Source organism: Ornithorhynchus anatinus, chromosome 6 (genome assembly GCF_004115215.2).
Source record: "Ornithorhynchus anatinus isolate Pmale09 chromosome 6, mOrnAna1.pri.v4, whole genome shotgun sequence".
NCBI lineage: Eukaryota > Metazoa > Chordata > Mammalia > Monotremata > Ornithorhynchidae > Ornithorhynchus > Ornithorhynchus anatinus.
This window is the reverse complement of record NC_041733.1, coordinates 20,754,584-20,780,262: the sequence shown is the minus strand read 5'-3', so window position 1 is coordinate 20,780,262 and position 25,679 is coordinate 20,754,584. Positions and strand designations below refer to the sequence as shown.

At 45.6% G+C, this 25,679-nt stretch overlaps 1 non-coding gene across 1 annotated transcript; it reads right to left on the bottom strand.

The window, feature by feature from the left end:
* Positions 1–13,603: 13,603 nt before the first annotated feature.
* LOC114812971 lies at positions 13,604–13,741 on the bottom strand. Its single transcript, XR_003760582.1, has one exon. It is a non-coding gene; the product is annotated as a small nucleolar RNA SNORA7 (small nucleolar RNA).
* Between the last annotated feature and the right edge of the window lie 11,938 nt (positions 13,742–25,679).

Sequence of the window (25,679 nt, the reverse complement as noted above, 5' to 3'; positions counted from 1 at the left end):
CTGGGGGGCGTCCAGCCCAAGGATTTAAAGGCGCAGCCCCTGCTCGGCAGAACGGCCCGGCCTCCGGTGTGTACCCTTGTGTGTAACCAGTGTGTAAGAGGAGCCGCGAGGTTCAGTGGAAAGAGGTCATGGATTCGAATCCCGACTCTGCCACTTGTCAGCTGTGGGACGGTGGGCGAGCCGCTTCACTTCTCTGGGCCCCGGTTACCTCATCTGGAAAGTGGGGATGAACTGGGAGCCGCTTGTCAGCTGTGTGACGGTGGGCGAGTCCCTTCACTTCTCTGGGCCTCGGTTACCTCATCTGGAAAGTGGGGATGAACTGGGAGCCGCTTGTCAGCTGTGTGACGGTGGGCGAGTCCCTTCACTTCTCTGGGCCTCAGTTACCTCATCTAGAAAGTGGGGATGAACTGGGAGCCGCTTGTCAGCTGCGTGACGGTGGCCGAGTCGCTTCACGTCTCTGGGCCTCAGTTACCTCATCTGGAAAATGGGGATGAACTGGGAGCCTCACGAAGGACAACCTGATTACCCTCTATAATAATAATAATGTTGGTATTTGTTAAGCGTTTACTATGTGCAGAGCACTGTTCTAAGCACTGGGGTAGATACAGGGCTCTCTCTCTCTCTCTTTTTTTCTGGGCTCAGAGGTGTTTCCCCACACCTACAGTCCCCTGGGTCAGACAACTCGACGGCATAAAACAAGACAATCCCCTCAGCCACCCCCCGCCCATAAGATTGGGCAGCCTGATGTTAGGAGAATGTGTGTGCCTCGCACTCAGCCCCCCGAGCATTCTTGAATCCTCTGGTGGTCACTCTTGGGCCCAGATCTCCTCTAAATGGGGGCAGGGGTGGCGATCTACAAACAGCAGTGAGACGCGAAGCCCGGTTGTTGGTCCAGAGGAAAGAGTACTGCTCTGGGAATCAGGATACCTGGTTTCTAGAAGCAGCATGGCCTAGTGGATAGAGCACGGGCCTGGGAGTCAGAAGGACCTGGGTTCTAAACCCAGCTCTGCCACTTGTCTGCTGTGTGACCTTGGACAAGTCACTTCACTTTCCTGGGCTTCAGTTCCCTCATCTGTAAAATGGGGATTAAGACTGTGAAACCTCTGCGGAACGGGGAATGTGTCCAACCCAACTATCCTGTATCTACTCCAGCACTTAAAACAGTGCCTGGTACATAGTAAGCGCCTAACAAATATCATCATTATCATTATTTGTCCTGGCTCTGCCTGGAGCAGATCAACTTGGATGAAAACTGTGAACTCAGCACTTGAGAGAGTAAGTACAATAGAAATGATGGACATGATTCCTGTCTTCAAGGAGCTCGCAGTCAAAAGGATGATTATAAATACAAAGTTCTGGCATCACCCCAATAAATACATAATCTAATGGGTTTTTTAATAAACCTTCAAGAGGTATGGAGAAATGAGAATACTCCTTTTACTCCAAGAGGAGAATCATGGAGAAGCAGAGAGATAGGTTTGCTTCTGAGGGACAATTACTGGCCAGACACTCGTGGATTGCATTCGACTCTCTTATAGGATTCTTACCCCACTGGTTGCTCAAATGTTGGAAGAAGAAGAAATCATCTTGTGGGTACTGTGCAGGTTTCAGCTAGTATTTTACCCACTGTCTATCTCTCTGTTTAAAGGAGAACAAGAATAAAGTGAAAACTTGTTCCACTCAATCCCTTTGTGCAAGTTCTCGATTCTGAAGGCTCAGGATCAGGAGACTCATCGGTTGCTCCTTTTGGGAGAGTTTGTCATCAGAGAAGGCTGAGAGAGAGCTGGGCTTTGGGTGTTCTGTAGAGAGGGAGCTCTGGGAGAGGACTGCTCAATTAATTTGCAGATCAGTTAGCCCTGGGCAGGAGATGAGGTGCACCCTCTTTTTCTATCCCGGCTCTGCCACTTGTCAGCTGTGTGACTGTGGGCAAGTCACTTAACTTCTCTGTGCCTCAGTTACCTCATCTGTAAAATGGGGATTAAGACTGTGAGCCCCATGTGGGACAACCTGATTCCTCTGTGTCTACCCCAGCGCTAAGAACAGTGCTCTGCACTTAGTAAGCGCTTAACAAATACCAACATTATTATTATTATTATTATTATCTCCCCCTGCCACCAATTCACTGACATTTTTCCTCTGGATATCAGCAGAGCCCATTTCAGCAATTTCCCTAAATCCCTATGAGACTTGTTGCAAAGTCGGGTCACTGATGACACTTGTGAGCAAAGAACAGACAGAAATATGTGATGCGATGTGCATTACGCATTACCAAGGCTTATGGTGAGATCAGAAGTGCCATTTGGCAGAAGTCCGTCCAAGGAAACCAAACTTCCAGTGTTCCTCTTGGCTGGGGGGGACACCCCTTAGCCTCTGTCCCCCGTGAATTGCTCCACATCTTTTGTATTCATGACCCAGCTCCCTCTGAGCATGGACACCTCTTCCGAGCTGTTGGGACCAGGTGACAGGAGCCGAGGCCGAAGAAGCCTAGGGGCTTAAAATAAAAACACCGGACATAAAGGTGTCCAGTGCCATATCCGTACTGGACAGGGGTCAGACCGGCTGAAAGCCAGACTGTTTGATACAAAACTGGATGAATGGCCTCCCCAGTGCAAAAGATTCTGCTGACAATAGCGGTAACTTGAAGTCAAATTAGGATTGTTGCCCCTGAGCCAAAGAAAGCAAATTTAGAAGACCAGCTGGTGTAGGAAGCAGGATTGGTGGTGACTCACTAAGAAGTCAGTCTTCCTGCTAACAATCAGTAGAATTTATCGAGTGCTTACTCTGTGCAGGACACTGTACTAAGTGCATTGGAGAGTATAATAGAATTAATAATAATAATAATAATAAAATGGTACTTGTTAAGTGCTTACTATGTTCAAAACACTGAACTAAGCTCTAGGGTAGATACACGATAATCAGGTTAGACACAGCTCCTGTCCCATGTGGGGCTCTCAGTCTAAGGAAGAAGATGAACAAATATTGAATCCCCATTTTACAGACAAGGAAACTGAGGCACAGAGTAGTCAAGTGAATTTCCCAAGATCACCCAGCTGGCAAGGGTCAGAGATGGGGTAGTAGTCATGATTTCTTCAGTCAAAGAACTCCCAATCTAGCTGGGGAAACAGGCACTAAAATAAATTGCAGGTAGGATGAAGCAACAGACAGTAACGATAGGCCCGTAAGTGTCATGGGGGTGAGGGGCTATCTGAATTCCAATCTGATTCAACAACCACACGGGTGTAGTCTTAAGGATTCCAGAAGGTGCACTGAGGGAAAGGTATAAAATGAAAACTCTGACCCCTTTGCAGAACCTTCAAAGAAGCAAAGTGGCTAGCAAAATCTAAGCTCAAGATAATAATAATATAATGTTGGTATTTGTTAAGCGCTTACTAAGTGCAGAGTACTGTTCTAAATACTGGGGTAGATACCAGGTAATCAGGTTGTCCTACGTGGGGCTCACAGTCTTCATCCCCATTTTACAGATGAGGTAACTGAGGCACAGAGAAGTTAAGTGACTTGCCCAAAGTCACACAGCAGACAAGTGGCAGAGCTGGGATTTGAACCCATGACTCTGACTCCCAAGCCCGGGCTCTTTCCACTGAGCCATAGGTGCAAACTGTCATACAGAGACACTACTGTAAAGGCTGATGGGCTCAAGTAGAGTCCAAGAATACAGAGCTTAGTGGATAGAGCACAGGCCTGGGAGTTAGAAGGACCGGGGTTTTAATTCAGACTCTACCACATGTCTGCCGTGTGATCCTGGACAAGTCACTTAACCTCTCTGTGCCTCAGTTACATCATCTGTAAAGTAGGGACTAAGAGTATGAGCCCCATGTGTGTCCAACCTGATTAACTTGTATCTACCCCAGTGTGGCCTGGAGAGAGGCAACAGGGAGATCAGTCAAAAGGAGCAGGAGGGGGAGGGGGAGGGGGAAGAAAAGAGGGAGACAAAGACACAGACAGACTGAAACAAAGACAGAGAAAAGAAAAAACAGTCAGAGAAAAGGGGAGTGGTAGAAGGACAAGAGGGAGAAGAAGAAAGAGGAAAAGATAAAAAGGAAAGGAGAGAAGGGAAGGGAAAAGAAGAGGACAGAAGAGTATTAAGAGAAGCAGCGTGGCTCAGTGGAAAGAGCCTGGGCTTGGGAGTCAGAGGTCATGGGTTCAAATCCCGGGTCTGCCACTTGGCAGCTGTGTGACTGTGGGCAAGTCACTTCACTTCTCTGTGCCTCAGTGACCTCATCTGGAAAATGGGGATTAAGACTGTGAGCCTCACGTGGGACAACCTGATGACCCTGTATCTACCTCAGCACTCAGAACACAGCTCTGCACATAGGAAGCACTTAACAAATACCAACATTATTATTAAGGAGGAAAGACGGAGAGAGGGATGAGAAAGGGAAAGACATTTACGGTTCGCACTGTCTACCGTCTCTACTACAACCTGGGTCCTCCATCCAGCCTCTCAGCAGTAGAGGCCCGATCCTATGCCCAAGAGTAAGATGACAGGGCAGTTGTGGGGATCCTGTTGCCCAGAGCCTGGCAGCAGGTGATAGACTGGGGATTCGTTGAGGGAGACTGCAGGTCTCCTACACAAACTACTACTATTTCTAGAGGTGTCTGGAGGCTTATAGCACATTACTGCCATGTTATAGTGGGCCCGGAGGGTGCTTCTGGGAATTGGCTGGAAAGCATCCTTCGGCTGCTGCGGTGGTTCATTCATTCAATAGTATTTATTGAGCGCTTACTATGTGCAGAGCACTGTACTAAGCGCTTGGGATGAACAAGTCGGCAACAGATAGAGACAGTCCCTGCCATTTGACGGGCTTACAGTCTAATCAGACTAGACTAATCAGACTATCAGACTGGTTATTGAGAAAGACTGAATCCCTGCTGCAACTTTGGACAGTGATCATCCTGGCTGTCAGGTATTGGGTCCTCTCCCACCACCTAGGGAAAAGCAGGGGCCTTCAGGTCCCTCCCGAGGTTTTTTGGGTGACGGGCTAAAACTCACAAAATCACTAAATCCGGTCGGTTCCACCTTCACGACATCACTAAAATCCACCCTTTCCTCTCCATCCAAACTGCCACTTCATTAATAGAATCACTTATCCTATCCTGCCTCGATTACTGTACCAGCCTCTTTGCTCATCTCCCCACCTCCCGTCTCTCCCTCTCCAGTCCCTACTGCACTGGGCTGCCCGGATTCTTCAACAGAAACGTACAGTTCATTTTTTCAAGAACCTTCAGCGCCTGCCCAACCACCTCCACACAAACAGAAACTCCCTACCATCGCCTACAACCCAGCCTTCACGCTTTGCTCTACTAATGCCAACCTACTCACTGTACCTCAGTCTCATCTATTATTTTTGCCGCCAATCTCTCACCCACGTCCCGCTTCTGGCCTAGAATGCCCTCCACTTAATATCCAACAGACAATTACTCTCCCCACCTTCAAACTTTATTGAAGGCACATCTCCTCCAAGAAGCCTTCCCTGACTAAGCCCTCATTTCCTCTTCTACCCCTTCCTTCTACAAACCCCTGATTTGCTCCCTTTATTTACCACCCCTCCACCTCAGCCCCAAAACACTTAGGTACATATTAGTAATTTCTTTATTTACATTAATTCTGCCTCCCTCTGTAGACTGTAAGCTCACTGTGGGCAAGAGAATGTGTCTACTAACTCTGTTATATTGTTATACTGTAGTCTCCCAAGTACTCAGTACAATCCTCTGCACACAGTAGGCAGTCAATAAATACAATCGATTGATTGATTAATGGCCAGAAAATAATCTAGGGGAACATAATGGCGTAGTGGATAGAGCCCGGGCCTGGGAGTCAGAAGGTAATGGATTCTAATCCCAGCTCTGCCCCTTGTCTGTTGTGTGAGTCACTTTACTTCTCTGTGCCTCAGTTACCTCATCTGTAAAACGGGGTTTGATACTGTGAGTCCTACTGTGGGATATGGACTGTGTCCAGCCTGATTTGCTTGCATCCACTCCTGTAAGTTCTTAACAAATAGTATTTTTATTATTGTTTTGGAGGATAGGGCCAGGATGGATTTATTATTATTATTTGTAATTACCATTAATATTGTTTTAGTATTTGTTAAGTACTTAGTATGTGCCAAGCACTGTGCTAAGGACTGGGGTAGATTCAAGACAATGAGGTCAGACACAGATTTCATTAGGTGCCTCTAATTCAGCATGAAGGGAGGAGCAACGTGGCCTAGAGGATAGACCGTGGGCCTGGAATTCAGAAGGACATGGGTTCTAATCCCGGCTCTGCCACCCGTTTCCTGTGATAGCTTGGCCAAGTCACTTAACTTCTCTGTGCCTCAGTTAATTCAACTGTAAAATGGTGATTAAGACTGCAAGCCCCATGTGGAACATGGATTATGTCCAAATTGATTAGCTTGGATCTACCCAGTGCTTTGTACAGTGCCTAGCATATAATAAGTGCTTAGCAAATACCATAAAAATAGGTGGGGGTAAGCAAGAGAGAAAAGCTGTACCTCTCTCCAGCCCATGTCCTGAGATAAATTAAGCAATCCAGAATTTTGACACACAACCCTCTCTAAATAATTGTGCCCTGGCCAAGAAAGTGGTCACATTCCTCACTCTCATAGCTCACTCTGTCCCCTGTCACTAGCCTCGCCAAAATGTGTCAACAAAACAAAAGTGAAAAATTGGCTTATGTCTCCCCAAGTTTCCCAATGAGCTGGCAGCTTTTGTTGTTTTGCCTTTGAAAGGTTCCACCAAAACAAAGAAGGAGCCATGTTCTTCTTTTAATCCCACTGGCCAACATCAATAGAAGCAAGGCGCCAAAACCAGTCAGGAGCCAAAACTCAGTCAAATAATCAACCAGTGGTACTTATTGAACACGTTCTGGGTGTGGAACACTGTACTAAGTGCTTGGGAGAGCACGACAATAGAGTAGGTAGACACCATCTCTGCCCTCAAGGATTCTAGCAATCTAGTAGGAGAGAGAAGCTTCAAAGAGAAGAGCTTCAGGAAAAAAGCTGTGGTCTGGAGAGCAGTATCTTTGGGTCCAATTCACAGGTCCAGAGGCTACACTTCCTTGGAGTTCTCACCTTCATTTAGACATATGTATTGAGCGCTTACTGGGTGCAGAACACTGTACTCAGCACTTGGGAAAAGTAGAATACAACAATAAACAGTGACGTTCCCTCCCGCAACGAGCTTATAGTCTAGAGGTATAAATTGACCTGTAGGGAAATACACTGTGTATTGCCTCTGTTCCTTTATTTTAAGATAAACCTGTAGGGAGACGTTAGTTTTTGAACCAATGGGTCAGGACAATAGCAATAGTTTACACCACACACAGCACTATGTCCTTAAATGTTTAGGGATATGGAGCTGCGTTCATAATGCAATGCATGTCTGATGAGTTGTGAAATCTTCGTTCCTTACCTCCATCCCCCTAGACTGCTCCCTACCCAACCAGTTGATAAAAATTCTGCTTTTTCTCCATATGTTCAAGGGAAGAAGTAATGGAAAGAGCTCGTACCTGGGAGTCAGGGGACCTGAATTCCAATCCAGGTTCTGCCACTTTGCTGTGTGACCTTGGGCAAATTACTTAACTTCTCGGTGCCTCAATTACCTCATCTGTAAAATGATGAATGAGCCCTATGTGGGGCATGAACCGTGTTCAACCTGATTAACTTGTATCTACCCCAATGCTTAGTAGAGAAGCAGCGTGGCTCAGTGGAAAGAGCCCGGGCTTGAGAGTCAGAGGACCTGGGTTTGAATCCCAGCTCTGCCACTTGTCAGCTGTGTGACTGTGAGCAAGTCACTTAACTTCTCTGTGCCTCCATTCCCTCATCTGTAAAATGGGGATTAACTGTGAGCCTCACATGGGATAACCTGATTACCCTGTATCTACCCCAGTGCTTAGAACAGTGCTCTGCACATAGTAAGTGCTTAACAAATACCAACATTATTATTAGTAGTAGTACAGTGCCTGGTACATAGTAAATGCTTAACAAATATTATTAAAAAAAAGTCCTGATGTTTTGGCCAAATTTTCTGCATCTGTTTATTGTTATTTTGCACTCTCCCAAGCACTTAACATAGTGCTCTGCACACAGTAAGCACTCAAAAAAAAATTAGATTGAATGGATGTTGACAAAAAAATCCCTTCTGCAAACTGAACCATCCAAGAGGGTCTTTGCTTCCTGTCTGATGCATCACCATGGATTTAAGGCGACAGATTTTTAAATAGGACCTGCTTTAAGTGACCTGCCTTGTTTGGCATTAGGATTTTTGAGAACAAAAGGGCCTCTGAGAAATGAGTGGGAACTATTACCTTACTACTATTACAGTTGAGGAATTTTGAAGATTTCTGCAACTCACAGTAGCCTCCAGTAATGATTTGCATAGTATCTTTCTTCCAGAGTGTTTCCTGGGCATTTACTAGCATGAACCCTGATCCTCAGGGTAAGAGAGGAGTAAATGGTTCCTTTTTAGACACGTTTTAAATCTTTCAAGCTGCTGCTAAAGGGCTCTTTGAGCACTCCAAACCAACACCCTACTCAACTGAAAGAGAAGCAGTGTTGTCAATTGGATAGATCATGGGCCTGAGAATCAGAAGGTCCTGGGTTCTAATTCTGTCCTTTCTATCCTGGCTGCACATCTGTCCCTTCAGCACCCAACAGACCAAAATTGGACTACCTTCTGTCAGGATTTTAGAGGAGGGTTGTGGAGCCAAAAGAAGTGGAGATGGAAAGGAATATCTTAATAAAGTCCAGGACGAGGCTCAAGTTGTCTCTTGGCTTCTTCCCCATGGGTTCCTTGATTGACATTCTTTAGACCTCTGGCTGCTTCCATTTCCTCAGCTAAATATTACCTATCTTTTTACTCGCTGAGGAGTTTGTGGGGTGTAAAGATGCAAAGACTGATCCCTGAGTTGAGAGATGAAACAGATTTTTGGGTTGTGCATTTACTTTTTTTTAACATGACATTTATTAAGTGCTTATTGTGTGTCAGGCACTGAACTAAATGCTAAAGTAGATACAAGTTAATCAGGTTGGTCACAGTCCATGTCCCATGTGGGAAGCTAAATTTTAATCTCAGATTCAAACAATTTTCACCTCTTCTAGGAAAAGCAATTTAAAAAATTACTTCAGACACTAATAACTGTTGGTCAATTTGGAAATGTGTAAAAAGTTCAACTAAATACATTTGTTTTGAAATGTTAGGGAAAAGATAGGGATAGAGAAGCAGTGTGGCCCAGCGGAAAGAACATGGAATTGAGAGTCAGAGGACCTGGGTTCTAATTCTGACTCCGACAGATACTTCTGGCAAGTCACAACTTCTCTGTGCCTCCGTTTCCTCATCAGCAAAATAGGGATTCAATACCTGTTCTCCCTCATACACAGACAGTGAGCCCCTTGTGGGTCCTGATTATCTTGTATCAGGCCCAGGGCTTAGTACAGTGCTTGACACAGAGTAAGGACTGAACAAATACCACAATTATGATTATTAACTATTAGTATTAAATCATTCTGAGCAACAAGACAGAGCAAATCACATCAAAGGACAACACTGCTTGTACGAACAATTTGTTCATAATTAGACAATAATGTGTGAGTGATCCGTAAATACCATTCGCTATGAAGACGCCCCAAATGATTTCCCCAGAGAGCTTTCATCCACCCATGTCATAATACTTGCACCACATCTGTATTGGGACCTAGAAGGTATTTTCCAGGCTCATCATAAACCAGGGAAGACAAGAAATGAAGCTCAGCCTTCAATTAAAAGGCTGGGGGAAGTTATAAGGAGGCAGAACAAATTATCCCTGTGGAACCTAGCCCAAGAACAATGATTTGGGACAAAGGAGTAATTGAACACCATACTCCTAGCTCTGAGACTTGCTCCTTGATTTAAATACTGCTTCACTGTATACCCTAAAGGGATTTTCACCATTCTCCATTAGGTCAATCTCACAAATCCTCAGCTAGGACTAGGCAGAATTCCCCAAACTCTGGTTTGAACTCCAGGGAGCTGAAGATGGGACGTTTTCAAACGATGGTCCCTAGTTCTGTAATTCATTCCCAGGAGTGATCCCAATATGCAGGGAGTAGTGAAAGACCCATCTGTTACCTCCGGCTGTTGTCCTTGAGGAAGCCTTCTGGTCCCCCATCTGTGTAGGCAGAAGAACAATGCTCATCCCCAAACAGTTCAGGGTTGGGATACCTGCAAACCATTATGTGCGTTTAGGATGACAGATGTTTTACGTAGGGTTTGTAATCCAATGACAGTCCAACTTCAGGATGACAAAAGCCTGTTACTTCATGCTGAGATCTCTTTGCGGGAAGTGCAGGCACTTTTCTCTTCAGAGAGAAAAGGTCGCTTTGTGGAGCTTTGGGGAGAGCAATAAAGCCAGCAAAGACACAGGTTTGTGACCATTTTGCCCGTGGCAGATTCATCTTCCTGACCTCCAATCCCTCTTCCTCCCATCAACATCATTTAGGTTTCACCTCCGGCCTATTTCTGTCAGATACTGGGACAGCTGAGGCCCCGCAACTCTTCTGGGCTTAACTTGAATCCTGGACCAAATTGGCTTGGGCTCTTTCCACCATGAAGGAGGAGGATAACCATGTTTTAGAGAAGGAGATATTGCTGAGAGTTAAGGAAACTCTAGTCCCCGTTACTTGGGGTTAGATTGTCCTGACACTGGCCTCACTGAGTCTCTGGAGGAGAAGCAAATGTTCCACTTTTGGCCAAGCTATGGTGATGGCAGCCGTAGCGAGAACTCCAGAGAGTCACGGCAACACAGAGCCAAAGAGAAGTGATAGAATAAATTACAGCAAGAGGCGAGAGTGGCAGTCATGGCCGTGGGAGCCAGAGTTTCCACTGCTGTTTCCTGCCTCTACCGACTCTAGAGAAGGGAAAGTCCAGTGGAACTTCTGGGAAACTGGCAGCAGTGGGAAGCTAGACTTTAAGCTCCTCGAGAACAGGGATCGTGCATTTTAACTCTACTGTATTCTCCCGAGAGCTTGGGACTCAGCCCACAGAGAGCACTCGATTAATTCCATTGACTGACTGACTGGAAAGTCCCAAAATCCAAATGAAAAGTGGGAGCCAGCATCAAAATAATCATCATATGCTACATGTTAAGCACTGACTATGTGCCAAGCACTGTTTTAAGCACTGAGGTAGATGCAAGTTAGTCAGGTTGGGCACAGTCCCTATCCCAGATAGGGTTCACACTCTTAATCCCCATTTTCCAGATGAGGTAACTGAGGCCCAGAGAATTGGAGTGACTTGCCCAAGGTCACACAGCAGACAGGTGGCAGAGTAAGAATTAGAGCCCATGTCCTTCTGACTCCCAGGCCCGTGCTCTATCCACTAAGCCACCCTACTTCAAAATAATAAAGATGGTATTTGTTAAGCGCTTACTATGTGCCAAGCACTGTTCTAAGAACTGGGTTAGATACACGCTAATCAGATGGACACAGGCCTGTGCTCCATCCAGTGGGATCAAAAACTCAAGATAGCTTGGGGACTTGTAGTCTAAGGAATAGAGTGAATGTATTCTGAGCGTTATGCGTGGATCCATTGTGTTTGGCTTCTAAATCCCATATCCAACAGCCTGGTTGTTTCTGGATACATCTGGGCTTCCATGGGAAGAACTACATTGAGTTAAAAAGATCTCTAGTCCGTGGAGCATTTGCCAGTAGATAAATAGGGCCAGGGCCTAGGAGAGTAAATATTAAGAGATAACAAAGTCTGCAGGCTCCATCCCAGACAGCAGCCATGCCTCAACACCACTCCTCCCTCTCCACATCCACACCTTAGAGAGAACAGCTTAGTAGAAAGAGCATGAACCTAGCGGTCAGAGGACCTGAGTTCTAATCTTGGCTCTGCCACTTGTTTGCTGTGGGATCTTGGGCAAGTCACTTAACTTCTCTGTGCCTCAATGATCTCATCTACACAATGGGAATCCAAATGGGAATCCAAAACCTTTCCTCCCTCCTATTTAGACTGAGCCCCATGTGGGACCTGATTAACTTGTATTTACACCAGTGCTTAGTAAAGTGTTTGGTACACAATAAGCACTGAACAAATACCACCATTACCTACTTCAAGGAGCAGCCAGTGCCCAGAGCTCTGCTTTCTCCAACTGCTCTCATTTATTGGAACACAACAATGGAATGGAGGTGGCATTTGCTGATCTCGGGACAGCGTAGTCAATCGTATTTATTGAGCACTTACGGCATGCAGAGCGCTGTACTAGGTGCTTGGGAGAATACACTATAACAGACACATTCCCTGCCCCTGGCGACCTGAATGGGGACTGAGGGAAATTGCCCTGCTTTCTTCTTTGGTAGTTTTGCTCCTAGTCAGGACCTAAGCTAAATCCCTATCATTCTTTTGGCCTGGAATGAGAACCCTTTTGCAGTGCCTTACAAGTTCATCCCTAAGGGCTGTTGGAATTTGTAGTTCCTAAACATCACACATATGAGACGTTATGCTTGCCAGGAAGTGCGACTTACCCTATGTTCAGCACACCACCCCATGGTCCGAGGAGGCCCCAAGTCAGATGGAGTGCTGGCCACAACCTTCCTGTTTGGCCCTCCTGGCTAAGGCCTTGTGGCCCGGACCTAAACATGTGTAGGGATCTACCTTCTGTGGTGTGCAGCTCTGGTTAACGTCTTGACTGGAGAGCTAGGACCCCTTTCCAGTTTGGGAAGCACTAGTGAAACAGGAAATAGCCCAGATTCCAGATCGTGGGTGGAATTTCATTCACAGAGTTTGTTCTCAGCTAGAAAAGAGCAATTCTCCTTTAACAGCTTCATGAAAGATCTCTTTTTAAAACTGACCCCAGTAGTCTCATCATCCGGCCATTTCACAGTAATCAGGGCCGAGAGAAAATGAGGAACAAGGGTTCTGTCATCTTCCTTTCTGCTTGATTGATTTTGTCCCTCACTTCTCCCTCTTCGTTCTTTTCTCCGAGGCCATTTTCATCATCCGGCATTCTGGGCTTGTTTCTCATTGTCAGAGGGGTAGCTTGGTGCTTGGAGGAAAAACTTTGTTCTGAGTCAGTGGGGGCAAACTCCCATTAATTATAGCCCCATCAACTCAGGGTCTCTGTGATGTTGATGTCAATGGCTGGAGGGATTTGTCTCTCCATGGCCAGAGACAAGAGAGCACATTACAAAATCACAATTCCTTGATTGCTGGAAGAGGGGGCAGAGGCCCCTGGGTCATAGGCCATAGGCAGATTTAGAAGCTTTAAAAAGGATTCAGAAGGACTTCTGAGCCTCTTCTACTCTCTGCCTTTCAGTCAGGGCTGGCGTGGGACAAGTGGGGTCCTTAGGTTTGGATCACAGACCCAATTCCAGTGAGGGGGTCTTGTCTTAAGCCGTGGAGTCATTTCCGACCCATAGCTACACCATGGACACATCTCGCCCAGAACGCCCTGCTCTCCATCTGTAATTGTTCTGGTAATGTATCCGTAGAGTTTCTTGGTAAAAATACGGAAGTGGTTTACCATTACCGCCTTCCACGCAGTAAACTCGAGTCTCCACCCTCGACTCTCTCCCATGCCGCTGCTGCCCAGCATGGGTGAGTTTCAACTTGTAGCAGATTGCCTTCCACTCGCTAGCCATTGCCCAAGCTAGGAATGGGATGAGTAGACCTCTGCTTGACTCTCCCTCCTGTAGCCGAGATTGGTAGAGTTCCGGAAACTCTCCAGGTGCGACCCCGAGAGAGGAGTGAGGGCTAGGAGGATTATAATAGGAGTAGAAGCAGCGTGGCTCAGTGGAAAGAGCACGGGCTTTGGAGTCAGAGTTCATGGGTTCGAATCCCGGCTCGGCCACTTGTCAGCTGTGTGACTGTGGGCAAGTCACTTCACTTCTCTGTGCCTCAGTTACCTCATCTGTAAAATGGGGATTAAGACTGTGAGCCCCACGTGGGACAACCTGATTCCCCTGTGTCTACCCCAGCGCTTAGAACAGTGCTCGGCACATAGTAAGCACTTAACAAATACCAACATTATTATTATTATTATTAGAATTACTTGAATTAATTGCCAGCATAGTAGCTCTACTCCTTAAACTGTCTTGAACAAGATCTCTTACTTCCAGGGTCCCACAATGGAGCTTTCTTTGACCAGTAGAAAATTGGTAGCCTTGGGAACAAATGGCTTGACCCTCTCGTTGCTGACTCTGCTTCTGTTCTACTGCTTCTGATGGAGGACCCAAAGCAGGTCCTTTGAAGGGACCTGTTGTATATGACTGGCACTGGGCTGCCAGTGTTAGAAAAAAGAAGGTAAATTTCAGGGGACACTTCCAGAGAGAACTCACTGTACCTCCACCTCATTTCTCTAGCTGCCGACTCCTTGCTTATATCCTCCCTCTGGCCTGGAATTCCCTCTCCCTTCATATCTGACACATAACAACAATAGCAACAATAATAATAATAATTGTGACATTTAAGAATTTACTATAACCCAATTTGGTTCTATCTACCCCAGCACTTAGTATAGTGTCTGACACATAGTAAGCACTTAACACTACCATAATTATTATTATTATAATATGCCAAGTGCTGTGCTAAGCAGTGGGGTAGATACAAAATAATCAGGGCCCCGTGGGGCTCAGAGTCTAAGTAGAAGGAAAACAGGTGCTGAATTCCCATTTTTGAAGAAGCGGCAACTGAGGCACGGAGAAGTCACACAGTAGGTATGTGGAGGAGCCAGCATTAGAACCCAGGTCCTATGACTACCAGGTCCATGCTCCTTCCTCTAGGCTACACTGTTTCTCTAACCACTCTCCCCATCTTCAAAACCTTACTAGAATTACAACTTTCAATCAATCAACCGTATTTATTGAGCACTTACTGTGTGTAGAGCACTGTACTAAATACTTGGGAGAGTACGATACAACAAAGACACATTCCCTGCCCATAATGACCTCACAGTCTAGAAGGGGAGACAGACATTAATATCAATGTTGATTTCTATGTAAATTAATATATAAATAAATTAAGGCTCTTCCAAAAACCCTTCCCTGACTAATCTCTTTTTCTCCAGTTTCTTTGCCCTTTCTTCCACCTCATCTATGGACTTGGCTGGGAACCCCTTAAGCACTTTGATATCCCACTGCCAGCCCCTCAGCCCTTTTGTCCATATTCTTATATTCCGGCACTGCCCCATCTGGAATTTCTTTTAATGTGTAGCTCCCTCATTGAACTGGAAGCTCCCTGTATTGTACTACCAACTCCATTACATTGTACTCTCCCAAGCACTTAGCACAGTGCTCTGCACACAGTAAACCCTCAATAAATGCCATTGATTGTTTGATTGAAAGATAGAGGAAGGACCTTTCTGGCCTTCATTTTTAGAACATAATTCTGTTCTGATTCTCCTTTTGTCTCCATGACTCATCCTGGATCTTAGCCACTCACCAAATTTTAATTTTCCATATCTTTAGCCCTCATGCATTCATTCCAGAGTCTTGAATTTCCCAAAACATCTCCTCTTGGATATCCCACTGCCACCTCAACTTTCCTGAACCGATCATAACAATATTGCCTATGGCTCAGGCTCTCAACCTCAGGGTCATCTGTTCACTTGTTTGATGCCTGTTTACTTGTTTGGATGTCTGTCTCCACCACTTCTAGACTGTGAGCCCGTTGTTGTCTCTATTTGCTGCTGAATTGTACTTTCCAAGCGTTTAGACAGTGCTCTGCATGCAGTGAGCGCTCAACAGATAGGACTGAATGAATGAGTGATTGAATCTCTGGTGCCTATTTTTATTTGCCCTTCACATCCAACCTGTTACCAAGCCCCACTTAGTGTTCCTCAATAATATTTCACAATTCAAATGCAAATCACAACTCAAATGCAAAAACTAGTGCAGCAATCTCGTTACTGGTCTCTCTGCCTCCATCTTTCCCTACTCCATACGGCAACAAGACTCGACTTTCTCAAGCATTATCTGATTATATCACTTCCCTCCTCAAAACCCACCAGTGACTCCCTGATAGTAGGAGCGGCAGGTGGTATTAGGAATAGTTGACTAGAAGGAATAATAGCATTGACCGAGCATCCACTGGATACAGTGTGTTGTACTAAACTGTTGGGAAGTATGAAACCAAGTGATGTATTCCCTGTTCAAAAGGAGTTTGCACTTAGACTAATATGATAGACAAGAAACAGAGTAGTCAAAATAAATAATTAAATGTACAACTGACGAACATGTACTCATAAGAGCTAAGGATGAGTATAAATAAGTACATAACCATTAGAGACTCTTGATGGATTTATACAACTTTGCATACTGGGAATTAATTAGGGGAGGCTTATTGGAGGAAGTGGAGTTTCAGGAAGGCTTTAGATAATACTAATAATGACGGTATTGGTTAAGTGCCTACTATGTGCTGAGCACTGTTCCGAGTGCTGGGGTAGATATGAGGTAATCAGGTTGTCCCGTGGGGCCTCACGTTTTTCAATCCCATTTTACAGATGAGGTAACTGAGGCCCAGAGAAGTTAAGTGGCTTGCCCAAGGTCACAGAGCAGACAAGTGGCGGACCCGATATTAAAACTCATGTCCTTTGACTCCCAAGGCCATACTCTTTCCACTAAGCCACATTGTTTCCCCATGAGGAGGGCTTACTCTGTTGGATTTAGGGAAGGAAGAAGTTCCAAGCAGAGGAACAATATAAATGAGGAGATGGAGGAAGGACGATCAGGAGTGAGGTAGACTGTAGGCTCTTCGAGGGCAGGGATCTTGCCTACTAATTCTATTGTACTCTCCCAAGCACTTATACAGTGCTCTGCACACAGTAAGTGCTCAATAAATACACTTAATTGATTTGATTTGATTTCCTATTTCTGACCACCTCATCTAATCTCCTTACTCTGCTTTTCTTCTCCTGTCACTAGGTTTTATAAATCAAGAATTTCATCTCTTATCCTAGGTTATAGGTATCAGAAAAAAAATCCCTCATTCCTCCTCTTCCTCCTCCTCCTCTTGTCATTCATTCATTCATTCATTCAATCATATTTATTGAGCACTTATTGCATGCAGAGCATTGTACTAAGCGCTTGGGAGAGCACAACAATAAATAGGCACATTTCCTGCCCACAATGAGCTTACAATCTAGAGGGGGAGACAGACATTAATATAAATAAATTACAGATACATACATAAGTGCTGTGAGGCTAGGAGAGGGCATGAACAAAGGGAGCAAGTCAACAAAGGGAGTGAAAGAAAAGAAAAAGGGGGGCTCCTCCTCTCGCGCTTCCCCCTTTTTCTCCTCCTCTTTCTCTCCATTATCTTCCTCATTCTCCCCTGTGAAACAGGAAACCAGCTCTAATTTCCAGGCCTGCTGCTGTGTTTTATTTGGAGAAAAATTTGCCAGTCTCAACAACATGTGTTTCTTTGCCATGTCTTCCCTGGAGAGGTTCAGTCACTCTACGTAAAGTTTGACTCGGCAGCCCGGCAGAACCCAGAAGTTTCCCAAAACTCAGCGTTTCATGGAAAAACCAAGCTCTCTATCAGCTTGCAAAAGTTTTCCAACTGACTGCTGGGGCTCTATTGAGCTCTGCGGAAGTTGCTGCCATGGTGAAGTTGTGTCTGGGAGGAGACTGAGAGGAGTATCTCTCCATCCTGCCTCTTCTGCCCTCCTACTGCAGTCGGGGCACTGCATTTCCACCCTTTTTGATCCTGGGCAAGGAGGGAAAAGCCAGTACACGTATTTTGCTAACTGTCCCGGACTTTGGGGCTAGATATTGGCAAAAGAAGCCAATTTCTACACTCCATCTTTCCCTCCCTACCTCTCTGTGTCTTCCTTGGCTCCTTGGCCAAACAAGAAGGGCATCGCCCATCCTGGGAATTAATCTCCCCACCCCGACCCCAACTGCTCCCGGCAGCTGGGTAGGTCTAAACGGGATGTACTTTCTTTCCTGGTATTTTGGACCCCCTGTAGGAAGATAACCTATCATAGTTGGGATTGCACCAAGGGAGATCTATTAGAACACTCTAGTCTGAGTTTTTCTTTTTACTCAAGTTCAACTTGTTCCTCTCCGTCACACCCTCAAAGCTCCTTCCCTAATTAATTCTTCTGTTTCTTCAATGTTCACTTCCAACCTCCACTCCCCCTGACTCCCCCAGAGGGTAAGGTCTGTATTCCCTGAACCACACACCCATATTTAGTTGCTCTTCGGCCTGACCTGCAGAGTTTTAGGTCTTTTTAATCCTTCCTCTCAGGTCTAAGGGGAAATGCAGGAATCTGGCATTTTTTGGGTTAGATCCTGGATATCTGATGTGGGAAGGGCCGATGGGTTGGGTCTGTTTGGAAAGTGTAAGGATGGGAGCTAGAGAGTGATGAATGTTTGTATAGCTAGGAGTCTTTGGCTTGTGGATACTTCACTAGAACGTGAAGAACTGGAAAGGATCTGGAAGGGAGTTACACAAATGACTGAAGCGTTGGAAAATGGGACATTTGAGGACAGTTCGAAGGAATTAAGATGATTTCTTTAAAGTGCAGAAGGCTAAGGGAAGTCTTCCTAGGAAAGAAGAGTTGTTAGGGACTTCAGATAATCTCTGCATCTCCAGAGGTTAGCACAAAAAAAAAAAACAGATTTCAGTTTCATCAAGAAGGAATGAAGTTAGATGCAAGGAAGCATTTCCTGCCAGGAGGGATTGTTAAACAGAAAGAATCACTAAGGTTCATTTTGGAATCTCTTCCTTGGAGACCATTAAAAGCAAGAGAGCCCAGTTATTCCCACTGTGCAGAGCAAGGCAGGTGGGGTCTGAATTCCCAGAGCTTGAAACATGTCAGCGTCACTGTTGTCCCTCAAAGCTCTAAACTCTGGTGGAAGACTCGGAGCTACAATTTCCACAAGTACCTAAGATCTTTAAAGGACCTGCCACAGAGTTCCGATTTGCATAACAGAATTTGTTTGGATTATGACTGTAGCTGAATGTCCTAACAATCTACCAGTCCCTAGTAGAAAGCCTGGAACTACGACCCAACATGGCCCCGCCGCCCCTATGGTTGACTTCTGCCAGTCACATAGCACAATTTGATATTGTCCTGGTGGCCGTCCACCGCACACATCCGGGCAGCCCTGAGATGTGGGCTGGTCCTCGGCGGGGTCAGCTCAAGCAGATGTGGGGGCAGCTGAGGCCAGCCAGGGCAAGAGGAGCAGGCTGCATCCTGCCTGGACTGCCTGACTGGAGAGGAGATGAGCCTTTCCATAGCCAGAGCAGCCCCCTTGGGCCCGCTCGGGAAAGGGAAAAGAAACATCAAACCCAGACTCATTTTGGTCCATTTTTTAAAAGAAAAGAATACAAAACACGAGACTTTTCATTTTGTCTGTCACCGGGGTGCTGCCCTAGCCCTCTGCAAGGGGGTCGGCAAACCTGGGGCCAGAGAGTCCGGGGAGTCTGACGAAGAGCCACAGGTGCTTTCCTGCTTTGAGAGGAGGGAGAAGAAGGGCTTCCCAGCTCCAGCCACGACACTGGAGGCCAGGCTGACAAGTGGGGGACGGACCGTGGTCCCCCTTGTCTCTCTCAGAGGGGCCTCTCTGTCTCCTGGAAGGGTGGCACGATCCCTCCCGAGGAGCCGGGACAGAGCCGCTTCAGTTTGCACACTCCCCTCGTTCCAGCAGAGGAAAACCTGTTTGCGCACATGTCTCTGGTGAACAGTCCGCGCCACCCTGACCTACAGTCCCGTAGTTGACCTGGGTCCCCTCCTCCAGAGCTTGAAGGAAAGCTCTGCCTCCCTCTTCAACGGTGCCACTTCCACTCAGAAGACTGGGTGACTTGGTTATTTATGAATACGGCTGATCAGGAGCCACTGCACACCTCCCTTTTATTGGACAATCTCGAAGGATTTCGCCAATTAATGTGCTGTAGTATAAAATGTGCCAACCCCTCATGGAACTGTTTTAAGTCTTTCCTTCCTCCCCCAGCATTCAATATGATGCCCAGGTGGAAGAGGCCCCTGGACAGAACTCTGGTTTCCCAAGGGGCTGAATAAATTTATGGATGAGAAGTTTGAAATAGATTATTAAAGGAAAAAGTTAGCTGTGTCCCTCACCATCCTGCTGTTCTTTCGAACCTATCTGATGTCATTTTTGGAGACAGAAATAATGCATTGGATGGAACATGGGTGTACCCATTAATGGGAATTTTAATGTTCCTATGGCTGTGCAAAAGTTGTTCCCTGACTAGTCAAAAAGGAGGAGGAACTCGGAAGGAACAGCTCACTCATACTAGGATGAAAGGATGGTGACCATAAAATAACTGGCCCAAGATTCAAATGATACAAAATTATCGAGCTGCTCTCTTTGGAGGCAAGTGATGGAGAGAGAAATAGGAAAAGAAGTACTCATTAGAGGCTTGAATTCATTTCAGAATAAAGGCTTTCCCAACTTCCCTTCCATCTGGCTGCTAAAAATTGCACATGATTATACATGACTCATGGGAGTGTGTGATTCTTCAGTACCTGCCTTGACACCTTTGGCGGCTGTATTTCAGCACTGAGTTAATTGATACAAAGAAAGTTTACAAAGGGCTTTGGGATCCCTCAAGCGAAAGGCTCAGGAGGCCGGGCCGGAAGGTGAGGCGCAGTGCTGTTGCACAGCTGGAAACAAGGGACCCAACCACACTTTCAGACTCAATGCTTCTCCATGGAAAACATCTGGCAAATCCTGCCTCATTCTGAGCTGAATCAGAAATAGGTAACATGACTTACACACCCAAGCCAGTCTGTGTGGGGCCGCTGCTCTAGAAGAGAGGGGATTTGGAAGAAATGAATTCCTTCTAACTGGCAGAATCAAAGCCAGCATCTCACTCATTACTTTATCCACCCCGAAAGGTTGATATGACAAGCCTGGCAAATCCCAGCCGGCCATCGAAATTAAGTCTGTTCTTCCTCCTACTTAGACTATGACCACCGGTGGGAGAGGTACAGTGTTTGACCTGGATTAACTTCGCATTTATCCCAGCGCCTAGAATCGTGCTTGACACATAGTAAGCACTTAACAAATATAATAATATTAACAATCATAGATCAGGTTTTGCCTGATGTTTTACATGGAGGATCACAGTCTTGGAATATCCCCATTTTACAGATGAGGCAAGGGAGGCACAGAGAAGCTAAGTGACTTGCCCAAGGTCACACAACCACAAGTAACGGAGTCAGGATTAGAACACAGGTCCTTCTGCCTCCCAGGCCTTTGCTTTATCCACTACTCCATGCTGCTTCTCAATCTGCCAGTGAGAGGGAATAAACTGGTCACTTTGGGAACAATTTTTTGTCCACGCAAGTTTTAGACACTTTTGGCTTTTCCCTTTTCGAGTTCTCTCTCACGCTGTGCTTTTATCTCTTCCTTCTCTCTCTTATGCTTTCCCTCCCCAGGTTCAGGCTTGATTAAGAAGCTGAGCCTCTCTTCCCTTAGCGACCCACCGGCTCCTTCATCTCTGACAGAACTCTCTTAAGAAACACTGTGCCGCTCTCAGCCTGTCTCTTTCACACTGACATCAGAACAGCCACTCAGCTTCAGTTCAGAACTCCAGAACATTTCAGACCTTCGTCTGTTATTTATTGTGACGGCGAATTTGGCGTGTGCTCTGCAAAGCAACTGTTACCAAGTTAAACCTACAAATCCCTCAACAAGCACCAAACAACAGCTGCTTGAACATGAAGCCTCACACAGGTGAAGCAAATCTCCAGTCACTGTACAGAAAGGGTCTGTATGTTTAGAAAAATCAGGTCAAAAGTTTGCTCCGCACAAACACGAGAGCTATTTTCAGGGCCACCATGTAAGGAATTTTGGTTCAGCTCTCCTGGGAAGGGAGGTGCCTAGGAGGTGGGAAAGGAACACAATACTGAATCTAGCCAAGGGAAGCAGCATGGCCTAGTGGAAACAGCGTGGGTTTGGGAGTCAGAGGACCTGGGTTCTAATCCCTGATCAGCCACTTTCCTGTTGGACAAGTCACTTTAATGTCTCTGTGCCTCAGTTTCCACAACTGTAAAAAGGGGATTAAATCGTACTCCTTCCTACTGAGCCCCATGTGGAACATGGATTGTGTCCAACATTGTAACTACCCCAGGGCTGAGTACAGTGCCTGGAACACAGTAAGCACTTAACAAGTACCACTAATAAACAACTAAAAAATTCCTTCCCTCCCTCAAGCAGAGGAGGGCATATTAAGAGAAAATGGGAAAACATGGAAATACTCAAAGCCACTTTTACTTGTGGGATATGACTAGTCCTCATTATTGCTACCCATTTGGAAGATGATTGTGAAATGCACTGTTGAGAGTATGGGAGAGAAAAAGGATATCAGCTCTTCCAAACTCATCCCTACCCTCTATCCGTGAGATTTTAGAGTTCCACAGCCCCACTCCTAAAAATCTCACAGTTTAAGTGATGGAAACTGGACTCCCTCTACCCTTGGAAGGCCCTCCATGGGACTTGAGGAAAGTTTGCCCTCTCTCCACTCTTCTCACCTGGGACAGTAGATGGGGGAGCATACCTGTAGCTATTCAAGAAGATATTTAAGGAATGGGAAGTCCCATGAAATTGACTCCCCCAAAAGTTGAAATCTGTGAAAAATAACCAGCTCCTAATCAAACCCTCTGGTCCTTGTCCAACTCTCAAGTTCTCTTAGAACAGATGAAAAACTGGTCAGCTCTGCACAGGGAAGAACAGATGTTCATTTGAAAAAAATAATCCAAATCTCTTTTGCCTAACGTTGGAAATATCCCCAGTCTCATCAGCGGAGAGGCAGGTTGTGACACCATTTATATTGGTAGGGTGAAAGATTTTTTTTTTCCTTTGGGAATGTAAAGCAAGGGTATTTTGGCTTCCAGATTGCTTCCACCTGCTTGATTCTTGATTGGTCTGGGAGCCTGCCTAACGAACACTTCTCATTTTCCTCTTCTAATCCCCTCTGCCCTCTTTGGGGAAATGCAACGTACCAAAAATAGCCCCCCATTTATTTTGTACTTTCTGCTGTAATATAACCCGAGTGTTTGCAGACATTCTGCATCCAGAGTGCCATTTTTCAAACTTGGCTCTGTAGGATCTATGATCCTTCAGGTGTCATGCCGATTTAGCACAGGAAACAAAACCATCACGAGAAACATCAGGAGAGTGCAAACTCTTTTTTACTCCTTTTAATGGACTGTTGGCTTTAAAGAATAATTATGCCCACAGAAGAGCCAACTCTTATAACTTATTTGACCCTCAGTCAGTGAGTAATTTGGGAGAAACTCAAATCGGAATCAGACTTGGGTAATAATAATAATGATGATGGTATTTGTTAAGCGCTTACTATGTGCAAAGCACTGTTCTAAGCGCTGGGGGCATACAAGGTGTTCAGGTTGTCCCACGTGGGGCTCAGTCTTAATCTCCATTTTACAGAAGAGGTAACTGAGGCACAGAGAAGTTAAGTGATTTGCTCAAAGTCACACAGCTGACAAGTGGCAGAGTCAGGATTAGAACCCATGACCTCTGACTCCCAAGCCCAGGCTCCTTCCGCTGAACCACGCTGCTTCTCTCCATTGGAACCAATGCACTGTAGGAGAAAAGTTTCAATTTTTTTTTTGGTATCATATCTAGATTTGTTCTTCCCAGGAAATCACACCTTGTTATCAGTCCTACGTTTCATAACCTTAAAAATTACCATCCTGATTGTGTGAATTTCCTTCTTGCTATAATTCCACTATGAATAGAAATCCAGAGGGAAGCCTAAAAGATTATCCTTTTAATTATGTCTCACTAGAATTTAAACAAAGAAATCTAGATGAGAGAGCACAGATCAGTCCCCTGTCCACGTGGAGCTGTGGAGAAACCCAGGGAGAGGCTTCAACTACCAGGACGTTTCCTTCCCTAATTTCACTTAGTAACAACTAATGCAAAACTTTTTTTCTCATTTCATCCAATTGTGTTGTCCACACAGCGCCCTTCCGTTTCCTCTGCCCCCTCGCCAGCTGGCCTCCTCCCCCTCGCCTCCCCCTGTCCTCACTTCACCCATGATAAGAATAAGAATAATAATGATGTGATATTTGTTAAGCACTTAGTGTGTGCCAGCCACTGTACTAAGCACTGGGGTAAATACAAGCTAATCAGGTTGGACCCAGGCCCTGTCCCTCATGGGGCTCACAGTCTTAATCCCCATTTTACAGATGAAGTAACTGAGGCACAGAGAAATTCGTTCATTCAATAGTATTTATTGAGCGCTTACTATGTGCAGAGCACTGTACTAAGCGCTCGGAATGTACAATTCGGCAACAGATAGAGACAGTCCCTGCCCAGTGATGGGCTCACAGTCTAAAAGGGGGAGACAGACAGCACAGCAAAACAGAACAAAACAAAAACAAGACAACACCATCAAGATAAATAGAATCAAGGCAATGTACACCTCACTAACAAAATAAATAGGGTAATAAATAATATATACAAATGAGCACAGTGCTGAGGGGAAGGGAAAGGGGGAGGGGGGATCACACAGCAGACAAGCGATGGAGGCTGGATTAATAATAATGGTATTTGTTAAGCGCTTACTATGAACCCGGCAGTGTACTAAGCACTGGGGTGGATATAAGCATACTGGGATGGACACAGTCCCTGTCCCATGTACAGCTAGCAGTCTCAATCCCCATTTGACAGTTAGGTAACTGAAGCACAGAGAAGTGAAGTGACTCTCCCAAGGTCACAAAGCAGACAAGTGGCAGAGCCTGGATTAGAACCCACCTACTCATCCCACCCTCCTGATGGCTCTTTGAAATCTGTCTTGATTCTCTGAGCTCCTCACTCTTGCCACCCAACCCCACATCCTTAACTGGACTGGTTAGCTCATAAACAGAACAAATGAAAAAACCACGGTCCTCTAGCTCACCCCTTCCCTACTGCACAATCCATCCCCTCCGAGCTGGGGTTACTGGGACACCTAAATATGTGGGGACTGATGGTCTACGCTGGGAAGGGAAGCAGCTCGGAAAGGCCCAGCGGCCACCTTGGTTCCACCCCTTCTGCCCTGGGCCTTTGAAGTGCTGGGAATCATATAGCTGGAAAGGGCTTGAAATTTCTGAAATGCAGCATTACGAAATCGAAGTAAATAATAATAGTAATAATAATGATGATAATAATAATAACTAGACTATAAGCTCATTGTGGGCAGGAACATGTCTTCCAACTCTGTTATATTGTACTCTCCCAATCAGTACAGTAGCTTGCAACAAAGTAAGCACTCAATACATGCAATTGATTGATAATAATACATTGTTTGTCTATAGTGAAGCAGCTTGACTTTGTGGATAGAAACCTGGGCCTGGGAATCAGAAGGACCCGGGTTCTAATCCAGATCTAACACTTCTCTGCTCTTGACCTTGGGCAAGTCAATTCACTTCACTTCTCTGGGCCTCAGTTACCTCATCTATAAAATGGGGATTAAGAGTGTGAGCCCCATGAGGGAGAGGGACTGTAACCAACCTGATTAACTTGTATCTACCCCAGTGCTGAGAACAGTGCTTGGCACAGAGTAAGCACTTAACAAGTACCATAATTATTATTATTATTGTGTTCTTATTTTTCCCAAAGCACTTTCACATCAATTTTATCTTTTTTTCCTGACAACATGTTGTGCGGTAAGGAGAGGAGGTTAGTATTTCCATATTACACTTGAGG